This window comes from Anas platyrhynchos, chromosome Z, assembly GCF_047663525.1.
Source record: "Anas platyrhynchos isolate ZD024472 breed Pekin duck chromosome Z, IASCAAS_PekinDuck_T2T, whole genome shotgun sequence".
Classification (NCBI taxonomy): domain Eukaryota; kingdom Metazoa; phylum Chordata; class Aves; order Anseriformes; family Anatidae; genus Anas; species Anas platyrhynchos.
In genome coordinates this window covers 32,213,257-32,231,474 of record NC_092621.1, presented here as the reverse complement: position 1 = coordinate 32,231,474, position 18,218 = coordinate 32,213,257, and the positions used below count along the sequence as shown (strand labels likewise).

The 18,218-nt window shown below is 36.4% G+C and overlaps 1 long non-coding RNA gene across 10 annotated transcripts in view; it reads left to right on the top strand.

The window, feature by feature from the left end:
* The window catches only part of LOC113840240 (uncharacterized), an 829,451-nt gene that overhangs the window by 581,011 nt on the left and 230,222 nt on the right, over window positions 1-18,218 (top strand). Inside the window, exon 9 of one of the 10 annotated variants that reach the window (XR_011806071.1) lies at window positions 10,202-10,422. The exons of 8 other annotated variants lie outside the window; for them this stretch is intronic. This is a non-coding gene — a long non-coding RNA (uncharacterized lncRNA). Of the gene's footprint in view, window positions 1-10,201; window positions 10,423-18,218 lie in introns of those variants that run through there. One more of the 10 variants, XR_011806075.1, reaches the window with a different exon arrangement.

Here is an 18,218-nt window from a genome sequence, read left to right as displayed (position 1 = left end):
ATATTTATTTTTTTTTCACTGTCATTGTGTTCAATAAAAACTGAAGATGATAGGACAGATTTTTTTTTCATTTTTTTTTAATCAAGCTTCATTGAAAAGGATTTTCTGGGAGGGCACATGCTCCATACTGAACTGAGGTTTACACCCTTACATTGACATATGCATTCACTAATTCTTGTTTGAAGTAAATACCAAGTACTGTGTTGAACTGAACAGAAAGTAAGTTACTTTATTCTCTCCCCCCCCCCAAAAAAAAATACAGAGAGAAAAACACAAATCATGACTAGTCTCTTTCTAGTGCTACATTAGTATAAAGCAGAAATAATTACATAAAATCAATGATAGCAAAGGCCAACTACTTCAGATACTCAGGACACTATTGCTCAATTTTATTCCATGATTAAAAAGTATTTATTAAAATACTTTAGGAAACACAAGAACTGCAATATGCAAGCCATCATGTACTACATGGTGAAATGCAGGAGTAGGTATATTTTTCTAACACTTAAATATTTAGTATGTTCATTAAATTTTACATTGCACATATGAATAGATTTCTAGCCAAGCATATGCATGCATGCCATAGAAATTTCAGCACATGTCCCACATATTGTTTTGGAGAATCTGCCCCTCATTGGCTTCAAATTAGGAAAAAACAGCATAAACATGGATACTGCATCTAAATCAATTCAGCTTAAAAAAAAAAAAAAAAAAAAAAAAAAAAAAAAAAAAAAAGGAGAGAGAGAGAGAGATGCAAATATCCTGCTGATTTTATACAACTAACTACTTCCCTCATTGCAACATGCTTTGAAATCTTCCATTAATGCATTTTCAGATGGCTTTTCTATACATAATATAGTCCTTAGAATTTCAGAATTCTTAAAAAATGCTTGAAAGATGAATGCAGATTTACATATAAGACAGTTCAGCAGATTTAGAATCTCTGAGTTGGCAATGTATTTGTGTTTGATTCAACAACAAAGGATGATTTAAAGCTATGGTAATTAAAAGCACATCTTTTATGAATGTTATTGTGTAACAAATTCCACTCAGGAAGTTCTAAGACTAAGAGTCTTCAGTTTCACAGCTATCAAGAATTCTGTGGGTTTCAGTTAGGTTTACATGTCTCCAACAAATATATAAAAGCTTGTCCCTCCTGCCTGTTCCCTTCAGCAGCCAAGTCCCTCAGTGGCTGCTGGAAAGAAGCCGAGCCTGTTTTCTTCCTGGCAAACAATCCTTTTTTTTATACTCCAATATACAACACAAACCAAAGCCACTTCCATTCATAGTCTTATAAGTTTCATAACACCCTGAGGCTGAAATAGATGCTTTGAGAGCTAGTTGCACCTGTATATCCAGAGAGATTACAACTTGTTAAGTATGTAATGCATTTTATATAGTCAAAAATCAGTTCTCTCCCAGTAAGCAGAATAAAGCAGTAAATACTGAGCGACACCCAGAGAGCATTGATGACATTCTGACAGGAATGACTCTTCCCTTTTTGACGACTTCTAGAACCAAAATCTAAGGCTTTTAAAAACAGTACTGTGTCTAAGGGATGGAGGCCATCAGGGTACTCGGGTAATTTTGACATAGTATATATATGTTTCAGGTTCTTAAATTGCATTGATTTAAATATATTTATAGGAAGTTACTTAATACTTAACTATTGTCATTAATATACTGGATTTGATTTTCAGATTCAATTTTCTGTTTATGTTGTGGCTTTTGCATTTGATTTTTTTTTTTTTTCATTTTTTTTTCCTGATAGCTGTCTTTCCCATCAAACATGCCTATCTAGAGTTTTGGTGCTCAGAAATACAGTTGAGGGGTTGAGAAAGCAAGCCTTTGGCTTGGATTTCACAACGATTGCTAACAATCATGTTGAAAATTGAACTTGGTCTATGTGATTTTGGTTTTACTGTTTTAATTATGACACTATATGAAATATGAAAGATCAAATTATATTTACCCTCAGAAATTTATTTAAGATCCATTTTTCTTTTATTTACTAGAGCATGAGGGAATATATTTGTGCATAAAACCTAAAAATTAAAACCCCAAAATGCACTTAATATTTTTAAACGTTAGGCTGAGCTGTGAGATTTCACTTTGATGATTTGGATTTATTTATTTATTTTATTTTTAAGATATCTTTCAGTAGAAGAAAAGATCTATAGAGAGACCTATGGAATATACTGGGGGAAAAGACCAATCAGCATATTTTTCAAATTGTACTATTCATTTCAAGATCAATATAAACTCTCCTAACTAAGAGAGTGCATGCTATATCAAAATTACAAGAAAGTCTTCATTGGCATAAGAAGTATACATGTTCGTTAAGACCGCTATTTCATGATTACATTACTATTTATACAGGATTAGCAGATTGTAGCTATTATCACTATTGCTGTTATTATTGTTATTGTTATTATTTTTCCTTCTCCATATGTAACAGTATTGAGCAAATGCTTCTCCCATCTCAGATTGACTGCCCTGGTCAAAAAAAGAGCCAAATATGTATCTCTCGGTATTCTAACATGAACGTTAATTTCCACTTTAATGAAAAGTGGTTGCACTGAATATGCAAAACTATAAAATGACAAGTTTTTTCCAGCTAATATTAGTTACTTCAAAACATTCTTCCAACTCCTGTAGGATTTTCAAATGACATTTAGTGTCCCCCATAGCTTTTCTCTAGTTCATTCCAAAGTCTGGTAAGTTTGGTTTAGACAGATAGGATTTATTGCTATGTTTAGCTCCCTATTTAAATACAATTTAATTCCCATATTAATATTCAGTGGCACTTTTCACTTGGAAAGGAAAAAAGAAAAAAGAAAATAGAAAGAGAGAAAAGAGAGAGAGGAAGAGAGAAAGAGAGAAAGAAGGAAAAGGAGAGAGAGAGAGAGAAAGAACAAAAGAAGGAAGGAAGGAAGGAAGGAAGGAAGGAAGGAAGGAAGGAAGGAAGGAAGGAAGGAAGGAAGGAAGGAAGGAAGGAAGGAAGGAAGGAAGGAAGGAAGGAAGGAAGGAAGGAAGGAAGGAAGGAAGGAAGGAAGGAAGGAAGGAAGGAAGGAAGGAAGGAAGGAAGGAAGGAAGGAAGGAAGAGAGAAAAAGAAAAGAATGAAAGAACGAAAGAACGAAAGAAAGAACGAAAGAACGAAAGAACGAAAGAACGAAAGAACGAAAGAACGAACGAAAGAAAGAACGAAAGAACGAAAGAACGAAAGAACGAAAGAACGAAAGAACGAACGAACGAAAGAAAGAAAGAAAGAAAGAAAGAAAGAAAGAAAGAAAGAAAGAAAGAAAGAAAGAAAGAAAGAAAGAAAGAAAGAAGCAAGCAGCCAGTGATCACATTTATATAGTCTGTTTAGTGATTTAGGGCCCAAAGAGGCATACCTTTCAGGAGAAATCACAGTCTATTTACTTATCATGTGTGGTACAAAATACTAAAAACACTACAGTACAAAAAACACTAAAATACAGTTATTGGTACACCAATAATGTTGCCTACTTTCAAGATGGAAAAGAAGACTGAAAACTAAACAAATGCTACATATTGTATATATATGATTTATATATGTTTATATATGACTATTTGTTTATTTGTTTTTATAGTATTTCAACTTTCCATCCATTACAGGTCCTCATGAGCTATTATCTAACTTTCCTTTGCACCTGTTAGGATAGGAACATCTTACCTTTAAGTAAAACCTGAAATCTCAAAAATTCATTGTAAGCAAATATGAGAAAAAAAAACATTCAACATAGGAGACTGACAAAACACAAAACACTTGACAGTAATTCTCTGAGAGAATCATACAGACAGATGCTCATACTTTTACATGTATTATAAACCCAGATGTGCCAGTACTTCTCCAGTTCATGCTGGAGAAGTATAGTATGGCTTCCAAACTTCAACCCTGACTTCTGGAAAGGAGATTTCATCCTCCACCTGATAGCTTTGGTCACGTTTAGTGTTTTGAAGCAATGATTTGACTCACTATGACAGGAAGGAGGACATGCTAAGGACAAACTACTTCTTGAAACCTCATGGAACTGAGCAATCCATCAGGAAAATTGCAATTGTTTTTTTAGAGAAATATCTAGAAGATGAACCAAAAGTGACACTTGAACTGAATGAAGTTACTGGGCTGTACTCTGTAAGCATTATGATACATTTGATGTTACAACAAAATCTATGGTCTCTGATATGAATGAAGAAAGGGGTGAACTTTGCTTTTAACTCCAGAATATTCCTCCAGAATATTCCTTTCCTCTATTCAAGATCCTCATGCCATATGAATACAAAGGCAATTTTTTACTAATATTCTCCTAGACATTGAGAACTAATGATTGGCTATGGTGCTACACTTGTGTATATCTATGAAAGAGTTGGGCAAAAACAAGGAATAAAAAAAAAAGTGGCTATTTCTCATTAATGTACACAATTAAGTCACTCCTGCTTCTTAATAGAAGAAAAGGCAAAGACTTCCAAAGCAAAATAAACAAGTTATGACATACAAATGTATTTAATCAAATATACAGGTTCTGTCTTTTAAACTAAGGCTGTCCCAAGAATGCATCAAGTTTTCTCTTGAATTTGTAAATTTAATTATTTTGCATGTTAGGTAGCTGCACAATGATTAAAAGACAGAAAAAGGCTAAATCTCTTCATATAATTTGCTTGTTACACTATTTCTCAAAATATAAGATTTTTATTATTATATTAAGATTTGAAATCTATAGTTAGTTAACTCCTTCTTTCTCTGACTCTCAGTGTAGTTTACTTAGGCCAATAAAATTAAAGTTTTGATCGGTGTAAGAAAATTGTTGGGTTTTACATGAATATGATGTTGTCATGGAAAACTGAGACTGATTTTTACATAACGGAAAATTATAGATTGATTCAGTGCGTCAATACCAACCTGAATTCACAAAGGAACAGACTTCAAGATTAAAGTTAGCAATTTTATTAAACAATTAACACTGTAATTATATCCCCTATCAAGACTTTTTAAAGACAGGAAGGTATATGTTTTCTTTTAGAACTGTTAGATGAAGAAACGAGTAGAAAGCAATAACCCTTCTGATAATTGCCAACATTTCAAATTCATCTCTAATCAAAAAAAAAATATAAATAAAACCTAAAATTTTCATTGGAACTGGAAGCAACATTCATTCATAATGTTTTTTACCAAAGTCATATCATACTAAGATGTCAAAAATTGACAAATAATTTAAATAATTTTTTATTTATGAATATGTGAAATTTATTGGTTCATTGTAGTTCACAGTAGCCAAACAACAGAGATGTAAAAAACTGTAAAATAACTGTAATTGTTTCATATTCTAGCTGAAATTAGAAAGATTATACTCAAAAATAAGATTTAATATGAATAAGCATTTGCAAATTAGGCTCATCTTACAGTTGTTTTACTTTACATTCTAGTGTTTTCATTTTTAAAAAGTAATCAGTATTTTCAAGAGTCTATCTTGTTCTTTGTTTGTAATTGATCAGTGGTGGAGCTTACAGATACAGTCCAACTATAATGAATAATGACTTCCATATCACACATGAATTTCCTTGTATAGAGTGCCTACCTTTTTTTTTAAAGGATACAATCCTTAATCAGAGTCCTAGTGTTATGCTTAGTTGATTTTATATATATATACACACATGTATTGTGAGGTAGACTCTTTTTCATAAATTCTCCATTATACAGCCTCCTGGTCACACTCAGCCCTTCAATGAGGCAATGGGCACTGCAGGAGGAGTTTTAGTCAAGACACAGCAATCTCTTTGCTATTCCTTTCCTCTCGCTGGATTGTTGGGCTCAGACATGAGTCCTTCACCAACCTTAATCTCTTCAGGGGAACACCTGCTCTGTCAGGAGCCACTTCCTTCTCCTCTTACATTGGAAGGCTCTCCATTGTTTCTCACCTGTTTTTTTCACTCTCTCTCTTTTTCTCTCTTTCTGGTATTTTTGGTGTTGGTGATTATTTATTTATTTATTTGGTCTTCGTTTTTTCAATATATTTTCACAGAGGCATCATGTATGACTAGTGGGCTCAGCTGTTCCTTGCAGTGGGGCCATTGGATCTAGCTGGGACTGGCTCTGTCCAGCTTGGGGCAGCCCTAGGCTCTGCCCAGAGGCCAAACCACCCCTGCACTCCACTGCAGTCAACTGTTTCCGTCAAAGACAATTTAGCTTTAACTTTTTTTTTTTTTAATATTCAAAGCTTCTTGGAAAATAAAACACAATACAAGCTGCTTTTAAAATCTATTTAAATCTATTTAAATGCGCTATTTTAAAATAAAGTCTATTTTATCCTAAATATTCTATCAAATTCTAAAAAACAGATACAGCTAATCTTTCTAGATTCTTTGGGCAGTGTAAGGCACAAGGAGAGGAAAGAACACTTTAAACTTACATTGTAAGAACATTGTAAGAACATTGTAAACTTACATTGTAAGAACAAATGACCTGAATAGATTGTGGAGGGTGGAAAAAAAAAAAAAAAAAGACACTAGAAATTTCAAAAATTTAATCAAAATTTAATTTTAAGGCAATACTTAATGAGCACATGGAAGAGACAATATAATGTGGCCTGTCTGCCATACCAAGGAGTGTGCATGGTAATACCACTGCTGCTTTCCAAACATCTGTAGACAGTCTTCTTTTTTTTGTTTAAGTACATATTTAATCTTATTTATTTATTTATTTATTTTACTCTCTTGCACTACTTTGCTTCAGAAACAGGTCTGATTAAGAGATCTGTTTTTGTGCTTATCGTTATTATGAAAAAAAAATCAATCTATATAAATGTCTTTTTTTTTTCAAAGTAAATCAGTAGTTCAGAGCAGTTGTACCGCTGTGTGCTCTATTGCCATTTTTCAGAAATTGCCCAAACTAGACATGACAGCAAAAACAGAAAATTGACTAATGCACTGATGACATTTATAGAATTTGACTAATAATTTTTCCAATCTAAAATTATATATAGTTATTTTCAAACTAGTGTCTCCAGTTTTGCTTACAATTTAAAATACGTCAAAGTTTTGTTCCTTTGTTCTTGTGAAAGTAAGATACAGAGTTTTAAGCATGAATTCTAATCATGTATATGTGCAGAGTTTATTTAATCAAGAAAGTACTCTTCTATATTTGCTCCTACTACTGGAATATCACAGAATCACAGAATCATCTAGGTTGGAAGGGACTTCCAAGATCACCTAGTCCATCCTCTGACCTAACACTAATAAGTCCTTCACTAAACCATATCCCTAAGCTCTACATTTAAACGTCTTTTAAAGACCTCCAGGGATGGTAACTCAACCACTTCCCTGAGCAGCCCATTCCAATATCTAACAACCCTTTCGATAAAGTTTTCTCCTAATAACCGACATAAAACTCCCCTGGCTCAACTTTAGCCCATTCCCCCTCATCCTGTCACCAGGCAGAATGGGAGAATAGACCAACCCCCACCTCACTACAGCCTCCTTTAAGGTACCTGTAAAGAGTGATAAGGTTGCCCTTGAGCCTCCTCTTCTCCAGGCTGAATTAACCCAGTTCCCTCAGCAGCTCCATATAGGACTTGTTCTCCAGACCCCTCAACAGCTTTGTTGCCCTTCTCTGGACTTGCTCAAGCACCTCGATGTCCTTCTTGTAGTGAGGGGCCCAAAACTGAACACAGTACTCGAGGTGCGGCCTCACCAGAGCTGAGTACAGGGGCAAAATCACTTTCCTAGTCCTGCTGGCCACACTGCTTCTGATACAAGCCAGGATGCCGTTGGCCTTCTTGGCCACCTGAGCACACTGCTGGCTCATATTCAGTCAACTATCCACCAATACTCCCAGGTTCTTCTCTGCCAGGCAGCTTTCCAACCACTCATCTCCCAGCCTGTAGCTCTGCTTGGGGTTGTTGCGCCCCAGGTGCAGGACCCAGCACTTGGCCTTGTTGAACTTCATACAGTTGGCTTTAACCCATCAGTCCAGCCTATCCAAATCCTCCTGCAGTGCCTTCCTACCCTCAAGAAGATCAACACACACACCTAACTTGGTGTCATCTGCAAACTTACTGAGGGTGCACTTGATCCCCTCATCCGGATCATTGATAAAGATCTTAAAGAGGACCGGTCCCAGTGCCGAGCCCTGGGGAACGCCACTAGTGACCGGCCTCCAATTGGATTTACCTCCATTCACCACATTTCTTTGGGCCCGGCTGTCTAGTCAGCTTTTAACCCAATGAAGCATACGCCAGTCCAAGCCACGAGCAGCCAGTTTCTAGTGAAGAATGCTGTGAGAAATGGTGTTAAAAGCCTTACTGAAATCAAGGTAGACCACATCCACATTCTTTCCCTCATCCACTAGGCACATCTAAGGAAAGGTTTTCTCTATCTACAGAAAGGTTTACTGGTCACAGGTGCAGATTAAATTAGTTTCACAGAATTATTTTTATGTATATTTTCCAGTTTCACCTTCAGATTCAGAAATCTGAAGGAAAGTTCAGATTAAGAACTGAGAATCAGAGAAGCTAAGAATCATATATAACTTGATAATGTGATAAAGTAATGGCAAGATTTTTCCAAGTTAGACTATGGGTCATACTTTAATATCTGAATATATGGCCTTACTTTGTTTAAAATTAATAAAATATATAAATAAAATTATATTAAATATAATATAATGTAAAATAAAATAAATGAAATTAATAGACACTCAACATTCTTCAAGATGATAGTCTGATTTTTCACTTCTGAAAAATCTCATGTTTAACATTCTTATGTGTACTTTTCCTCTTTTGGTACCTTTATTTTCCAGTTTACAGTCTGTAAGGTATATACTATTGATGTATAGATAGAATGCACACTTCTGTTTATTGATTTGTGCCAGTGGCCACTGTTTCAGAAGAATTCTTCATTTGTCTGAAAAACTGACTATTTCTTTTACACTTTTACTATTTCTTAAATTTAAGTGAAGAGACTCATTGAACCTTGTTATTATTACTGATATGATATCCAATCTCATGAAGTTATTTGCCAGCAGCTTGTTAGATATATAGCAGAGTTATACATGTAGGGTGGACAAGATGAGTGTAAAGAAGGGGAAAACAACTATATTTGTAGTTTAACAGCAGCCTTGTTTTATTTTGTTGGGAATTCAGAAGGTGTGATTTTCTCCTCCTCTCTAATAGCACTCCTGCTGGACAAATTGTAAATGAGGTTTATTCCTCAATCAGCATGCTGTCAGGGAATTTCTCCAAGCAGCAGTGTAGCCTTTCAAAAACATTTGCTATTTTCAAGCTCTGAGTAAATTTACAATAGCCTGTCTCTGAATAACCTCATAAGCTGTCAGTCACGGTTCATTCTTTCCCTACCCAGTGTGATGAGGCTGTCTAAACATGTAGAATAGACATACACAACATGCTGCCTTACAATTTATTAATGAAAAGGAAGCAGTTTGCAGTGTTATCCATGGAAAACTTGTCTTTTATACATCTAATATATTATGACAATATCTTTCTTACAGAACTATAAAATCCTGTCTACACAGAAGAAGAATAATTGTATTTTTCATTTAAAATTTATATAAGCAACGGGGTTTCTACCAGGTACAAATTTGGAGTTTTAATACGAATATCATAAAAATGTGATAATGTTCTATTTCAGCTCACCAAAAAGCCCTTCCCTTCCCTTCCCTTCCCTTCCCTTCCCTTCCCTTCCCTTCCCTTCCCTTCCCTTCCCTTCCCTTCCCTTCCCTTCCCTTCCCTTCCCTTCCCTTCCCTTCCCTTCCCTTCCCTTCCCTTCCCTTCCCTTCCCTTCCCTTCCCTTCCCTTCCCTTCCCTTCCCTTCCCTTCCCTTCCCTTCCCTTCCCTTCCCTTCCCTTCCCTTCCCTTCCCTTCCCTTCCCTTCCCTGACAGAGCTGAGGTTATAATACATTTTCAACAAGGCCTGCCAAGTGAATAATTCTGAGACAAGTTTTCCCAACAGAGGTTATATCTTTTGTAATATCAACGTACAAACTTTGATTTTTTTTTTTTTTTCCTGATCATTCACTCCCATATTTGTATCTGATATATAAGGACGTAATTTATTGTCAAAGATCTTGTGATAACAGTTGAGTTTGAAATAAGAACTGCTTGAAGAGAAGAAAATAGATTTAAAGAATTGAGAATTAGTAACATCATCAATCTTATATTTCAGAGACTGATCCCAGAAGTTATTGCTTCTGGTCCATTTGGTGACTGGGTGAAAAGTAATTCTAGTGTCCTGTAAAATCAGGATATTTGTGGGTTCTGTCCATGAGGATCGTGAATATTACTCCAATGGCTTGTTTCTGTTCTTCCTTAAGAACAGAGATTAAGAAATCAGATCTTCAGAGAAAAAAAGTGAGTATTTCTGCTTTGTTTAATAACTTGGTATTTTATCCTCTGACTTTAAATTAAATCTATCTCACAATTATTTTTTTTTCTTCAACTTCTCCCACAGTTGACATGAGGGTGTTTACTGCATTGGATTCACTCTGATGAATACTTTTTAGAGTCCAGACATATTAATAGCTTTCTTGCTGTTATTAATTTTTGCAATTGTTTCCCTTTATGTTGCTTCATCCTAGATGAGTTTTGCTAAGTCTGCCTCTGAAATTTGACAGTAGGCCTTAAGTAAAATATCTTTCATCATATAGTTCCTTACACTGGAAATTTTAATTGTTAAATGACAGTTGTTGGAGCAGTTGGAGTGGGTGATTTCTTAACAGAATGTTATTTCCTGGGAATAGGAAGTGCCTACATATCTTAAACATGCAAGTAGCTGCAAGATTGCAATAATTGTTCAGAATGAAATAATTAGCGTTCTTTTTGCCATATCTGAGAATAACATTAAAGGGTAGCACAGGCATATGAACAGCATAATGGGCAGCATGCTTTGTGTTCTTACACAGAGTATACATGTCTTAGTCCATTTTCTGCTGTTTCCATACATACATATATTTTTTTTCACTGTAGAGATTCTCCAATAACATATTACCATCCTGTACCAGGACTCTTGTGCAGTAGTCAGCATACTACTTGGAATACAAATGCTCAGGGGAAGAGACTTTGAGATTTGTTCTACTCTTTCAATTCCTTTTCAATCTGACTAACCTTCAGGCAGTTGGCAGGTGATATTAGACAGAGCAGATCTCAAGCCACTTCATCTTCCACTTGACAAGTAGACCACTTCACATCAATCTTGTGGTTCAGTACATTCAAAGGAATTTTACGGTGTTCTTCTGTCCTGAAGCTCCTTGATCTACCGTTGGTATCATGCCCTGTACATGAATGACTGTATTGAAGACAAGCTTCCTCCTATTTCAATTTTTTTGTAATTTTAGGCATAAAATGTCACAACCTTTGTGTTCTATGCATCTGTATCCATTTGACTACATTTCTACTTAAAATTTCTTATTGTAATATGAAACCACTTTAAAGCTATTTCATTACGGCCATGATTAAGTAAAATTATAAATATTCAGCTGTTCTATTCCACTGTACATTGTCGCAGTACAGTAGAGTCACTTCGAATATCTACAACAACAATGATCAGGAAAATGAGATCTGAACATACACCTAGAACATAAGTGTTTTCTAAAATGCTGCCGGATTTATTGATATCAGAACATAGATTTATTTTAAATCCTGCAATAGAACATGAAACTATAATACTTCAACTAAAGTAGTTCAGTGTGTACACTTGGTAGTGAAATGTGTGCATTCAGAATAAAAATGGAACTTTTAGTGCAAGTATTTTAAGTGGTAATTACTTAAGTGGTTACTGCACTTAGCCTGTGCAGTAACAGAAAGCTAATCTTTACAGATTTTTATGGCTGCAGTGATAAATTTTGCAGATATTAAATATACATTATGCTGCAGTTGCTCATTCAATAAAGCCTAATATCCTATCTATTCAATGTAGAGTTGGCTATCAAATCATTTTGGGCATAAAAAACATCAAAACAATAGATTTCTCTGAAGGCTATTGTTATGTCAAATAGAAACACCAGGAACAATTAATTTTAATTTAATTTAATTTAATTTAATTTAATTTAATTTAATTTTATTTTATTTTATTTTATTTTATTTTATTTTATTATGTTATGTTATTTTATTTTATTTTATTATTATTTTTTATATATTTTTGTTTTTGTGTTTATATATAAAGTATATGAGAATCTATCTTGTAATTTCATTTAATTTTAAATGATAGTATTCAATGTCTCACAAGTTTTTACCTTTCCACAAAAGTTTAATGCAGTTAAACTTATATATTTGAGACTGAAATACTTGTCCATACACGTATTTTAATTGTTAAAACTAATTTAACATTTATATAAAACATTCCAGAAGAAAAAAATAATTATTAATTAATTAATTAATTAATTAATAATTAATACTTATATAAACTTTAAACTAAATTTATATTATATAAATTATTATTTATATAATTATATATTAATATAATTTGATTATCTTTAAATAATTAATCATTTGCAAAACAAGCATTCATGATTTAAAAATTAATATAAAACAATTATCTCTAAATTAATGAAGATAAATAAAACTAGAGAGTAAAGAGGATATGCATGATTCCACTTATTTTCATAAATTTTCATAGAATTATCTAGAATTTATAGAATAATGATTCTCCCTAGATTGGAAATTGGTTTTCTAAACATTCTCAGTTGTGTATTTGTTATTCAGAAAGACAGTCTGATCTTTGCAAGAAGAGCAGAGGATCGTAATAATAAACCATAATGTTGAAAGATGTTTTTAAGGCTATTCACAGAAGCCATCCGTCTCCCCATTTGTTTAAATTACAATGAGGTACTGACCTCTGAAGATGTACTAGCCTCGTCAAAGTAAGCACCAAACTTACTGCGTCACCAGTCAAGATATGCAAATTATAGTGCTGTAGGTTTTTATGTTGGCAGCATTGTACTGATGTTACTGAAGTGTTTCTGTGTGTACATGGCAGTAATCTGAGCTGTATCTGCAGCTGATGACATCTCGTATTTCAACTCCTTTGTGTAATTTATTAGCTGCCAACCCAGTTCCTTCACACTTATACCTACTTGAAAATGATCTTATTCATGAAAAAAAAATAATTATTATTATTACTATAAGAAAAATATTTGATCAATTCTGTGATTGCAGGGAAATATGACTGTGGATGAAACTGAGATTGTCACTTTTAGATATTTCAGTACTTTTTCAGAGCATAGAAGGTCTTATTTCAGGTGGAAAATTACCATCTAGTGCACTAATAAGAATACAGTATCCATGAAAAGCAGTGTAAATTGAGTTTGGCCTCTCTCTGCTACAAGAAACTGGCCAAAACTGAATACATGTGAGAGTTTAAAACATTGAAATAAGCAAAATGTCAGAGACAAGGATATTTTATCTGAGAGATATACTAAGATTAATTAAAATTAACATCAAAATAAGGTAGATCTGTCAGTTGATCACTTTTTCTATCATAAACTCATGGAAGCAAGTCATGCTATGTTTCCAAAATGAAAACTCAAAAAGCTCAAAAGAATAAGAAAATATTTTTTTTTTATTATTGTTATTTTATTTCCTTAGGTGTAAAATATTACTTTTAAGCAGCATAATTTAATGGCACAGAATGCAGTTAAAAGAAAAAAAAAAAAAGATGAAAAAAAAATGAAAAAAATAAAGAAGGGGGAGTTGAACTGGAATTATAACTTATTTTGAAAACACTGTTCTATTCTTTAAGTTATAAAATGTTTTTAAATCATTTGATCTAAAAGTAACTTTCACATAAACTATATTTTAAGAGACTAATTTTTATCTTAGGACAAGTTTCTTACTTTGCTTTGTCTAACTTTGAAAGCTGATAGGATGATCACTCATTTTTTCATGAAATGTTTCACAAGTATTGTTAAAGATCTTGAAAATAAGTTTATAGATACTCACTGGTTATCTGCCTGACAGCTAAATTTTCTTTTTTGTTGATGGATCTAAACATTTGTCCTTTTCTTATAGTTCCAATATAATGACAGACAAAAATGATTCATTCTCAGATAATCAAATATGATCCACCGTCATATTTTTACACATCCCTGAGTCTTTTCTTCCCCATATTTGCTGACAGCCAACTGCTGTCCTCACTCTAGGGAGCCTGCCCAGTTTGCAGTACCAGGTGATATTTTCTGCTGATACCTTGATGCCTTATTATAGCCCATGTTTTAATCCTCAGTAGTTCCAATTTATTCAAGACATTAATATGGCACAGACTACAAGTAACAGGAAATGATCCCATCTTATTCTACTGTTGTGAAAAAGTGAAAACAGCATTTCTTATTATTTCAACTCTAAGATTTTAGATTGTTTTGCAAATTGTTAAACTAACATTGCAATCAATGCTCTGTCTTTTCCAGTCAGTGTACCTGAGACCTTACAGTAATTTCCCAGCCTTCACCAAACTTGATGATAGTGCTGTTTGTAGTCTATTAAACAGTTCAGGGAACAAACATTCTTCTGTCCATAATTTCATAGTAATATTAATATTTGTTTCTTTCTGCGTGATTTTCAACACTGTGACTTCTTTGTCTCCAACACCACTTTGTTATTACTGTGTCTGGTAATGATAGATAAAATAATTGTCTGCTGGGATTTGATTTATTCTTACAGATTTACGTCTTGTTCTGTGTTGTCATAGTCATTTCCCCCAAAAAAATTTTGTTTCCATATGGAATTTTGACATGACAAATTGCCTCAAATACATGTTTGTAAAATGGTACTCTATAATTTTGCAATATTTTTTTTTTCAGAAGCATTGTAATCCAAAATATATCATTCCTCTAGTAAACATATAGAGTACAGCTTTTATCAAGTAAAATTTTCTCATAAATTTTATTGACACTTTTGTCCAGCATATGAAACCTCATCATTTGGAAAATGTCTATCCTACCAAGTCAATCCTAAACTTGAACTTGCCTCTTATTAACCAAGTTTTCATCAAGACACCGCAATAGTCAAATGAATGCTTTGCTGACAAATGATCCATTCTATAGGTTTTTTTTGTTGTTGTTGTTTTGTTTTTCTGAAGAGAGTTACATCTCAGTTCTCTAGAAAATGGATCCAGTTAGCTGAAAGAGTTCATTCCCATATCCATCATATCTGGGAAGTCATGGCAGTCTGGTGAAGTTCCTACCGACTAGATGAGGGGAAACATGCATTCTTAAAAAGAGGGAAAAAAAGAAGACCCAGGGAACTACTGGCCATTTGGTCTCACCTCTGTGCCGGGCAAGATCATGGAGCAGATCCTCAGGGAAATTATGCTAACACACGTGGAAGATGAGGAGGTGATAGATGACTGCTAACATTTCCCCCAGCTAAGGGCAAATTGCTCCTGACAATTCTGGTGGTCTTCTACCAGCTGTCACAGTGATGGAAATAGAGGGATGTGGGTAATATGTGGGTATGGGAATAGCAACTGACATCATCTGCTTGGACTCATGCAAAACATTTGACACAGTCCTACATGATATCCTTGTCTCTAAATTGGAGAAATATGGATTTGATGGACCGCTTGGTGGGTAAGGAATTGGCTGGATGGTTGCACTCAAAGAGTTAGTCAGTTGTTCAATGTTGAAGTGGAGATCAATGATGAGTGGTGTTCCTCATGGTTAGTATTGGCACTGTCATTGTTTCACATCTTTGTAGGCAACATGTATGGTGACAAGCTGTGCGAGGTGGTTGACATGCTGGAGGGAAGGTATGCCATTCAGAGAGACCTCAACAGGTTTAAGAGGTGGGCATGTGCAAAACTCATGAGGTTCAACAAGGCCAAGTGCACAGTCCTGCATCTGGGCTCGGTCATTCCCAAGCACAAATAAAAGCTGAGTGCAGAATGGATTGAAAGAAGCACTGACGAGAAGGTCTTGGGGGTATTGGTTTATGAGAAGCTAGCCAGAAATGTGCACTTTCAGCCCAGAAAGCCAACCATATCCTAGGTTGCATCAAAAGAAATGGGTTCAGAACGTAGCAGGAGGTGATTATCCCCCTCTGCTCTGCTCTCATGAGACCTCAGCTGGAGTACTGTGCTTAGCTCTGGGAACCCGGGGCACAAGAAGGACATGGATGTATAGAATCAGTCCAGAGGAGGGCCATAAAGGTGACCAAAGGGGCTGGAACACCTCTCATTTATGGCTGAGGGGGTTGTTCTTTTTTCAGCCTGGAGAACAAAAATCTATGGACAGGCCACATTGCAGCCTTCCAGTAGCTAATGGGGGCTTATAAAAAAGCTGGAGAGGGACTCTTTATCAGGAGTTTCAGCAATAGGACAAGAAATCCTAAATTTTAAACTAAAAGAAGGTAGATTTACATTAGACATTTGTAAGAAATTCTTTACTCAGAGGGTGATGAGACACTGGAACAGATTGCCCAGAGACATTGTGGATGCCCCATCCCTAGAAGTCTTTAAGGCTAGGTTAGATGGGGCTTTGAGCTACGTCGCTAGTGGGAGGTGTTCCTGCCCATGGCAGAGGGGTTGGAATTAGATGATCTTTAAGGTCATCTACCCAAATAATACTATGATTCTATGAATCTTCTATATCAGTATTAGGATCACTATTGACTGATAGTCCATACAGGCAATGTAATTTGACGTCTCATCATCCACCCTAAATTTGCTGAAGATTTGTATATTATTTGTGAAGATTTATGAAGATTTATTATGTGAAGATATATAATTTATGAAGATTTGTATATTATGTTCGCGCAGGCAGGGCGAGCAGGAAGGGCGGAGAGGAACCCCCTCCCATACGAACACCTGTTAACGACAGCCGTTAGCTAGGCGATAATGGTCTCCACCAGGCACGGAGCGCTCTGCAGGAGGTCGGTACACACCCAGACCGAGTACCCGCTAAAGAATGCAGCGGTTCAGGTCACGGGATGCAGGGAGTGTCAGAGCCTGTTCCTGCCATCGGTGGGAGGCAGAGACGCTGCGTGTGTGAGGTGTGAGCAAGTGGATGACCTGATCCGCATGGTGGCGGAGCTCAAGGAGGAGGTAGAGAGGTTGAGGGCCATCAGGGAGTGTGAGTGGGAGATAGACTGGTGGAGTAACTCCCTCCAGGGCCTCAAGGAGAGGTACCGGGGTGAGACACCCCAAATGGGGGTGGACCCCCTGCCCTGTCGCCGTCGGGCAGAGGGAGGGGATCTGAGAGTTGAGGAGGAATGAAGACAGGTCCCTGCTCGACATGGCAGGCGATGCCCTCCTCTCCTGGCCCCACCTTCCCAGGTGCCCTTACAAAACAGGTTTGAGGCCCTGGAGAATGAGAGATCAACAGCAACTGAGGAAGAGGTAGAAAGTGTTCCCAGGAGGATTCCTAGGGCGAGGAGGTGGACTCCACGCATCAGGACTGCCTCCACCAAGAACGAAAGAAGGGTGATTGTTGTGGGAGACTCTGTCCTTAGGGGAACAGAGGGCCCTATTTGTCGGCCTGACCCTACCCGTAGGGAAGTCTGCTGCCTCCCTGGGGCCAGGGTCAGGGACGTTGCCAAGAAAGTCAAGCGCCTGGTACGGCCCACTGACTACTACCCGCTACTGGTCTTTCAGGCTGGTAGCGATGAAGTAGCAAAGAGAAGTCCGAAGGCGATCAAAAGAGACTTTAGGGATTTGGGGCGACAACTTAGAGGTTCAGGCGCGCAGGTTGTGTTTGCCTCTGTCCTTCCGATAGGGGAGATCGAAACAGAAAGGTGTGCTGTTCGCATAAACTCGTGGCTTCGAGACTGGTGTGACCGGCACAACTTTGGGTTCTTTGATCACGGGAAGGTCTATGCTACACCGGGCCTGATGGCACCGGATGGGATGGGCCTCTCTCGGAGAGGGGTAAGGATCTTGGGTCAGGAGTTGGCAGGGCTGATAGATAGGGCTTTAAACTAGAGTCGAAGGGGGAAGGGGCTAAAACCAGGTGCGCCGGTGAAGACCTAAGGGATGGTACGCTAGAATCAGAGGGGCTGTGTGCCAGTGAGGTCCTTCGGTTAGATCCACAAGGTGCTGAGTGTAAGGAGACGCACCTGAAGTGCTTCTACACGAACGCACGCAGTATGAGGAATAAAATGGATGAGCTAGAAGTCCTGGCCCAGTCCCGCAACTACGACATCATCGGCATAAGCGAAACCTGGTGGGATGAGTCCTGTGACTGGGGTGTTGCGAT